Source organism: Orcinus orca, chromosome 13 (assembly GCF_937001465.1).
Source record: "Orcinus orca chromosome 13, mOrcOrc1.1, whole genome shotgun sequence".
Taxonomy (NCBI): Eukaryota; Metazoa; Chordata; class Mammalia; order Artiodactyla; family Delphinidae; genus Orcinus; species Orcinus orca.
In genome coordinates this window covers 29,054,705-29,064,241 of record NC_064571.1, presented here as the reverse complement: position 1 = coordinate 29,064,241, position 9,537 = coordinate 29,054,705, and the positions used below count along the sequence as shown (strand labels likewise).

Genomic DNA, 9,537 nt, shown 5'->3' with positions numbered 1-9,537 from the left:
AGCGCAGCAACAGCGGTGCGGAGGGCAAAGGGGGGGATTCCCGCACAGAGGATCGGTGCCGACCGGCACTCAACCAGCCCGAGAGGCTTGTCTGCTCACCCGCCGGGGTGGGCGGGGCTGCGAGCTGAGGCTCGGGCTTTGGTCGGAACGCAGGGAGAGGACTGGGGTTGGCGGCGTGAACACAGCCTTAAGGGGTTAGTGCACCACGGCTAGCCGGGAGGGAGTCCGGGAAAAGGGCTGGAGCTGCCGAAGAGGCAAGAGACTTTTTCTTCCCTCTTTGTTTCCTGGTGCGTGAGGAGAGAGGATTAAGAGCGCTGCTTAAAGGAGCTCCAGAGATGGGCGCGAGCCGCGGCTAAAAACGCGGACCCAAGAGACGGGCAGGAGACGCTAAGGCTGCTGCTGCCGCCGCCAAGAAGCCTGTGTGCAAGCACAGGTCACTATCCACACCTCCTTTCCGGGGAGCCTGTGCAGCCCGCCACTGCCAGGTTCCCGGGATCCAGGGACAACTTCCCCAGGAAAACGCACGGCACGCCTCAGGCTGGTGCAACGTCACACCGGCCTCTGCCGCCACAGGCTCGCCCCGCACTCCGGCCCTTCCCCGCCCCCCGGCCTGAGTGAGCTGGAGCCCCTGAATCAGCGGCTCCTTTAACCCTGTCTTGTCTGAGCGGAAAACAGACGCCCTCCGGCGACCTACACGCAGAGGCGGGGCCAAATCCAAAGCTGAGCCCCTGGGAGCTGTGAGAACAAAGAAGAGAAAGGGAAATCTCTCCCAGCAGCCTCAGAAGCAGTGGATTAAAGCTCCACAATCAACTTGATGTACCCTGCATCTGTGGAATACATGAATAGACAACGAATCATCCCAAATTGAGGAGGTGGATTTTGAGAGCAAGATTTATGATTTTTTCCCCTTTTCCTATTTTTGTGAGTGTGTATGTGTATGCTTCTGTGTGAGATTTTGTCTGTATAGCTTTGCTTCCACCATTTGTCCTAGGGTTCTATCCGTCCGTTTTTAAAAAATTTTTTTTCTTTCTTAAAAATTTTAATTTTAATAACTCTATTTTATTTTACTTTATCTTCTTTCTTTCTTTTTCTTTCTTTCCTTCCTTCCCTCCTTTAGAAAACGAATCATCCCAAATTGAGGAGGTGGACTTTGAGAGCAAGATTTATGATTTTTTCCCCTTCTCCTCTTTTTGTGAGTGTGTATGTGTATGCTTCTGTATGAAATATTGTCTGTATAGCTTTGCTTCCACCATTTGTCCTAAGGTTCTATCCGTCCATTTTGTTTTTTTAATTTTTTTCTTAATAATTATTTTTTAATTTAATAACTTTATTATATTTTACTCTATTTTATTTTACTTTATCTTCCTTCTTTCTTTTTTCCTTCCTTCCCTCCTTTCTTCCTTCCTTCCTTCCTCCCACTGTCTCTCCCTCCCTCCTTCCTTTTTCTTTCTTTCCTTCTTTTCTTCTTTCTTCCTTCCTTCCTTCCTTTCTTTCTCTCTTTCTTTCTTCCTACTTATACTAATTCTTTCTCTCTACTTTTACTCCCTTTTATTCTGAGCCGTGTGGAGGAAAGGCTCTTGTTGCTGCAGCCAGGAGTCAGTGCTGTGCCTCTAAGGTGGGAGAGCCAACTTCAGGACACTAGTCAACAAGAGACCTCCGAGCTCCACATATCAAATGGTGAAAATATCCCAGAGATCTCCATCTCAACACCAGCACCCAACTTCACTCAACGACCAGCAAGCTACAGGGCTGGACACCCTATGCCAAACAACTAGCAAAACAGGAACACAACCCCACCCATTAGCAGAGAGGCTGTCTAAAACCATAATAAGTCCACAGACACCCCAAAACACACCACCAGACGTGGACCTGCCCACCAGAGAGACAAGATCCAGCCTCATCCACCAGAACACAGGCACTAGTCCCCTCCACCAGGAAGCCTACACAACCTGAACCAACCTTAGCCACTGGGGACAGATACCAAAAACAACGGGAACTACGAACCTGCAGCCTTTAAAAAGGAGACCCCAAACACAGTAAGATAAGCAAAATGAGAAGACAGAAAAACACACAGCAGATGAAGGAGCAAGATAAAAACCCACCAGACCTAACAAATGAAGAGGAAATAGGCAGTCTACCTGAAAAAGAATTCAGAATAATGATAATAAAGATGATCCAAAAGCTTGGAAATAGAATAGACAAAATGAAAGAAACATTTAACAAGGACCTAGAAGAACTAAAGATGAAACAAACAACGATGAACAACACAATAAATGAAATGAAAAATACTCTAGATGGGATCAATAGCAGAATAACTGAGACAGAAGAACGGATAAGTGACCTGGAAGATAAAATAGGGGAAATAACTAATGCAGAGCAGAATAAAGAAAAAAGAATGAAAAGAACTGAGGACAGTCTCAGAGACCTCTGGGACAACATTAAACACACCAACATTCGAATTATAGGGGTTCCAGAAGAAGAAGAGAAAAAGAAAGGGACTGAGAAAATATTTGAAGAGATTATAGTTGAAAACTTCCCTACTATGGGAAAGGAAATAGTTAATCAAGTCCAAGAAGCACAGAGAGTCTCATACAGGATAAATCCAAGGAGAAATACGCCGAGACACATATTAATCAAACTGTCAAAAATTAAATACAAACAAAGCATATTAAAAGCAGCAAGGGAAATACAACAAATAACACACAAGGGAATCCCCATAAAGTTAACAGCTGATCTTTCAGCAGAAACTCTGCAAGCCAAAAGGGACTGGCAGGACATATTTAAAGTGATGAAGGAGAGAAACCTGCAACCAAGATTACTCTACCCAGCAAGGATCTCATTCAGATTTGATGGAGAAATTAAAACCTTTACAGACAAGCAAAAGCTGAGAGAGTTCAGCACCACCAAACCAGCTTTACAACAAATGCTAAAGGAACTACTCTAGGCAAGAAACACAAGAGAAGGAAAAGACCTCCAATAACAAACCCAAAACAATTAAGAAAATGGGAATAGGAACATATATATCGATAATTACCTTAAATGTAAATGGACAAAATGCTCCCACCAAAAGACACAGATTGGCTGAATGGATACAAAAACAAGACCCATATATATGCTGTCTACAAGAGACCCACTTCAAACCTAGAGCCACATACAGACTTAAGTAAGGGGATGGAAAAAGATATTCCATGCAAATGGAAACCAAAAGAAAGCTGGAGTAGCAATTCTCATATCAGACAAAATACACTTTAAAATAAAGACTATTACAAGAGACAAAGAAGAACACTACATAATGATCAAGGGATCGATCCAAGAAGAAGATATAACAATTGTAAATATTTATGCACCCAACATAGGAGCACCTCAATACATAAGGGAAATACTAACAGCCATAAAAGGGGAAATCGACAGTAACACATTCGTACTAGGGGACTTTAACACCCCACTTTCACCAATGGACAGATCATCCAAAATGAAAATAAATAAGGAAACACAAGCTTTAAATGATACATTAAACAAGATGGACTTAATTGATATTTATAGGACACTCCATCCAAAATCAACAGAATACACATTTTTCTCAATTGCTCATGGAACATTCTCCAGGAGAGATCATATCTTGGGTCACAAATCAAGCCTTGGTAAATTTAAGAAACTTGCAATCATATCAAGTATCTTTTCTGACCACAAGGCTATGAGACTAGATATCAATTACAGGAAAAGATGTGTAAAAAAAACAAACACATGGAGGCTAAACAATACACTACTTAATAACGAAGTGATCACTGAAGAAATCAAAGAGGAAATCAAAAAATACCTAGAAACAAATGACAAGGGAGACACGACGACCAAAACCTATGGGATGCAGCAAAAGCAGTTCTAAGAGGGAAGTTTATCGCAATACAATCCTACCTTAAGAAACAGGAAACATCTCAAATAAACAACCTAACCTTGCACCGAAATTAATTAGAGAAAGAAGAACAAAAAAACCCCAAAGTTAGCAGAAGGAAAGAAATCATAAAGATCAGATCAGAAATGAATGAAAAAGAAATGAAGGAAACAATAGCAAAGATCAATAAAACTAATGGCTGGTTCTTTGAGAAGATAAACAAAATTGATAAAGCATTAGGAAGACTCTTCAAGAAAAAAAGGGAGAAGACTCAAATCAATAGAATTAGAAATGAAAAAGGAGAAGTAACAACTGACACTGCAGAAATACAAAGGATCATGAGTGATTACTACAAGCAACTGTATGCCAATAAAATGAACAACCTGGAAGAAATGGACAAATTCTTAGAAATGCACACCCTGCCGAGACTGAACCAGGAAGAAATAAAAACTATGAACAGACCAATCACAAACACTGAAATTGAAACTGTGATTAAAATTCTTCCAACAAACAAAAGCTCAGGACCAGATGTCTTCACAGGCGAATTCTATCAAACACTTAGAGAAGAGTTAACACCTATCCTTCTCAAACTCTTCCAAAATATAGCAGAGGGAGGAACACTCCCAAACTCATTCTACGAGGCCACCATCACCCTGATACCAAAACCAGACAAAGATGTCACAAAGAAAGAAAACTACAGGCCAATATCACTGATGAACAAAGATGCAAAAATCCTCAACAAGATACTAGCAAAGACAATCCAACAGCACATTAAAAGGATCATACACCATGATCAGGTGGGGTTGATTCCAGGAATGCAAGGATTCTTCAATATACACAAATCAATCAACGTGATACACCATATTAACAAATTGAAGGAGAAAAACCATATGATCATCTCAATAGATGCAGAGAAAGCTTTTGACTAAGTTCAACACACACTTATGATAAAAACCCTGCAGAAAGTAGGCATAGAGGGAACTTTCCTCAACATAACAAAGGCCATATATGACAAATCCACAGCCAACATCATCCACAATGGTGAAAAACTGAAACCATTCCCACTAAGATCAGGAACAAGACAAGGTTGCCCACTCTCACCACTGTTATTCAACATAGCTTTGGAAGTTTTAGCCACAGCAATCAGAGACGAAAAAGAAATAAATGGAATCCAAATCAGAAAAGAAGAAGTAAAGCTGTCACTCTTTGCAGATGACATGATACTATCCATAGAGAATCCTAAAGATGCTACCAGAAAACTACTAGAGCTAATCTATGAATTTGGTGAAGTAGCAGGATACAAAATTAATGCACAGAAATCTCTGGCATTGTTATACACTAATGATGAAAAATCTGAAAGTGAAATTAAGAAAACACTCCCATTTACCACTGCAACAAAAAGAATAAAATATCTAGGAATAAACCTACATAAGGAGCCAAAAGACCTGTATGCAGAAAATTATGATACTGATGAAAGAAATTAAAGATGATACAAATAGATGGAGAGATATACCATGTTCTTGGATTGGAAGAATCAACATTGTGAAAATGACTCTACTACCCAAAGCAATCTACAGATTCAATGCAATCCCTATTAAACTACCACTGGCATTTTTCACAGAACTAGAACAAAAAGTTTCACAATTTGTATGGAAACACAAAAGACCCCGAATAGCCAAAGCAATCTTGAGAACGAAAAATGGAGCTGGAGGAATCAGGCTCCCTGATTTCAGACTATACTACATAGCTACAGTTATTAAGACAGTATGGTACTGGCACAAAAACAGAAATATAGATCAGTGAAACAGGATAGAAAGCCCAGAGATAAACCCACGCACATATGGTCACCTTATCTTTGATAAAGGAGGCAAGAATATACAGTGGAGGGCTTCCCTGGTGGCACAGTGGTTGAAAGTCCGCCTGCCAATGCAGGCGACACGGGTTCGTGCCCTGGTCCAGTAAGATCCCACATGCCATGGAGCAGCTAGGCCCATGAGTCCTGGCTGCTGATCCTGTGCATCTGGAGCCTGTGCTCCACAACACGAGAGGCCACAACAGTGAGAGGCCCTCGTACCAAAAAAAAACCCAAAAAAACAGAATATGCAGTGGAGAGGAGACAGCCTCTTCAATAAGTGGTGCTGGGAAAACTGGACAGCTACATGTAAAAGTATGATATTAGAACACTCCCTAACACCATACAAAAAAATAAGCTCAAAATGGATTAAAGACCTAAATGTTAGGCCAGAAGCTATCAAAGTCTTAGAGGAAAACATAGGCAGAACACTCTATGACATAAATCACAGAAAGATCCTTTATCACCCATCTCCTAGAGAAATGGAAATAAAAATAAACAAATGGGACCTAATGAAACTTCAAAGCTTTTGCACAGCAAAGGAACCATAAACAAGACCAAAAGACAACCCTCAGAATGGCAGAAAATATTTGCAAATGAAGCAACTGACAAAGGATTAATCTCCAAAATTTACAAGCAGCTCATGCAGCTCAATAACAAAAAAAGAAACAACCCAATCCAAAAATGGGCAGAAGACCTAAATAGACACTTTTCCAAAGAAGATATACAGATTGCCAACACACACATGAAAGAATGCTCAACATCATAATCATTAGAGAAATGCAAAGCAAAACTACAATGAGATATCATCTCACACCGGCCATCATCAAAAAATCTAGAAACAATAAATGCTGGAGAGGGTGTGGAGAAAAGGGAACATTCTTGCACTATTGGTGGGAATGTAAATTGACACAAGCCACTATGGAGAACATATGGAGGTTCCTTAAAAAACTACAAATAGAACGACCATACGACCCAGCAATCCCACTACTGGGCATATACCCTGAGAAAACCATAATTCAAAAAGAGTTATGTACCAATATGTTCATTCCAGCTCTATTTACAATAGCCAGGACATGGAAGCAACCTAAGTGTCTATCGACACATGAATGCATAAAGAAGATGTCGCACATATATACAATGGAATATTACTCAGCCATAAAAAGAAACGAAATTGAGTTATTTGTAGTGAGGTGGATGGACCTAGAGTCTGTCATACAGAGTGAAGTAAGTCAGAAAGAGAAAAACAAATAACATATGCTGACACATATGTATGGAATCTAAGGAAAAAAAAGTCATGAAGAACCTAGGGGTAAGACAGGAATAAAGACACAGACCTACTAGAGAATGGACTTGAGGATATGGGGAGGGGGAAGGGTAAGCTGTGACAAAGTGAGAGAGTGGCATGGACATATATACACTACCAGACGTAAAATACATAGCTAGTGGGAAGTAGCCGCATAGCACAGGGAGATCAACTTGGTGGTTTGTGACCACCTAGAAGGGTGGGATCGGGAGGGTGGGAGGGAGGGAGATGCAAGAGGGAAGAGATATGGGAACATATGTATATGTATATCTGATTCACTTTGTTATAAAGCAGAAACTAACACACCATTGTAAAGCAATTATACTCCAATAAAGATGTTTTTTAAAAAAAGTAAATTACAAATAGGGTGGTTATATGCTATGAAGACAAAACCAGAGGAAATGGGGTAATGTCAGGCCGTGGGTATTACTATTTTAAATAGGATGGTTAAGAAAGATCTCACCAAATAGAGCCATTTGAACAGTGACTGGAGGAGATCTGGAAGCAAGTTCTGTGTGTATTTGAAGAGCAGCATTCCAGGCAACAAAGAGTGTTCAAAGGCTGAGACAGATATGGCCTTAGCCTATTTAAGAAAGAGCAAAGAACCTTGTGTCTTGAGCACAGTGGGAATATATAAGAAAAAAAAATTGTTCTGACAGAAGACTGGTATCCAGATTATGGAAAGAACTCCAACTCAAAAATTATGAGACAACCTAATTAAGAAAAGGAGATATTTTTGAACACACTTCACAAAAGATATATGAAAAGCCAATAGAAACTTGAAAACATGCTCAACATCATTAGTCATCAGGGAAATACAAATTAAAAACATAATGAGATACTACTACATACCCGTAAGATGACTAAAATTTAAAATACCTTAAAAATTTTAAATACCAAGTGTTGTCAGACATGCAGGACTGGAACACTCACATGTTGCTAGTCTGAGTATAAAATAGTATAACCACTTTGGAGAAGAGTTTGGCAGTTTCTTAAGAAATTAAATGTATTCTTACCATACGCAGCAGTTTCACTCCTTGGTATTTACCCAGAAGTGAAAACGTGTCCACACAAAGGCTTGAACGTGAATGTTCATAGCAACTTGACTCATAATAGTCCCAAACTGGAAACAACCCAATGCCCAACAACACATCAATGGATAAACAAATTGTGGTAAATTCATGTCATGAAATACTATTCAGTAATAAAAGGAATGAATATACTTGCAACAATACTTGCAACATGGATGTATCTAAAAACATGCTCAGCAAAAAAGCAAGAAACTAAAATTATGTTACTGTATGATTCCATTTCTATAAAACTATAGGAATTGCAAATTTATTCTAGAGTGACTGAAAGCAAATTAGTGGTTGCTAGGAATGGGCAAGTGGGAGACAGTGACTGAAAAGAACACCCAAGGGAACCTTTGCAGTGAAGCCAATGTTCTATATCTTGATGTGGTGTTAGTTAAAAGGGAGTATGAATTTGTCAAAATTCATCAAATTATGTACTTTTAAAGAGTACATTTTATAAAATTATGCCTCAGTAAAGTCAATTAAAAAATAGACGTAGAGGGCTTCCCTGGTGGCACAGTGGTTGAGAGTCTGCCTGCCGATGCAGGGGATGCGGGTTCGTGCCCCGGTCCGGGAAGATCCCACATGCCGCGGAGCGGCTGGGCCCGTGAGCCATGGCCGCTGAGCCTGCGCGTCCGGAGCCTGTGCTCCGCAACGGGAGAGGCCACAACAGTGAGAGGCCCACGTACCGCAAAAAAAAAAAAAAAAAAATAGACGTAGAAAAAATAGTTGTCCCAGTTCAGTGGCTTGTCTGTGACCACCAAAAGCTGGAAACAACCCAAATGTTCATCAAGTGAATTGACAAACTATATATCCATACAGTGGAATACAAGTTGGCAGTAAAAAGGAAATCAACTATTGCTACATAAAATAACATGGATAAATCTCAAAATAGTCATGCTGAAAAAAGCCAGACCTAAAAATAGTGTACACTGTATGACTCCATTTATATAAAACTAATTTATAGTGACAAAGCAAATCACCGGTGGCTTGGGTAGGGGGCCTGGGGTGGAAAAGGAGAATTACAAAGGGGCACTAGGAAACTTTGGGGTAATATCAATAGATGTATTCTATCTTAATTGTGGTAATGATCTCATGGATGTATACATGTCAAATTTATCAACCTGTTCACTTTAACAGTTGTACAGTGTAACAGATGTCAATTATATCTCTAAAGCTGTTTTAAAAATCATGAGACAACACTACATCTGTATTAGAACAGCTCAAAGAAATGAAAAAACTGACAATATAAGTGCTGGTGAGCAACTGGAACCATGTGAGCAACTGGAACCATTCCTGTGTCATGTGAAAATAACCCCCCAAATGAAATCTGTACTTCTTGATAAACTGTTACTTGACGTCTCTGTATTCCTAAAAGGTATAAATATTTGTAGGATCTCAATGTCAAGTCAGTGGA

At 40.0% G+C, this 9,537-nt stretch overlaps 1 long non-coding RNA gene across 1 annotated transcript; it reads left to right on the top strand.

Moving 5' to 3' along the window:
* On the top strand, positions 1-8,834 carry LOC125960858 (uncharacterized). The gene is made up of 2 exons (XR_007470949.1): positions 1-872; positions 1,144-8,834. It is a non-coding gene; the product is annotated as an uncharacterized LOC125960858 (long non-coding RNA).
* Positions 8,835-9,537: the final 703 nt, after the last annotated feature.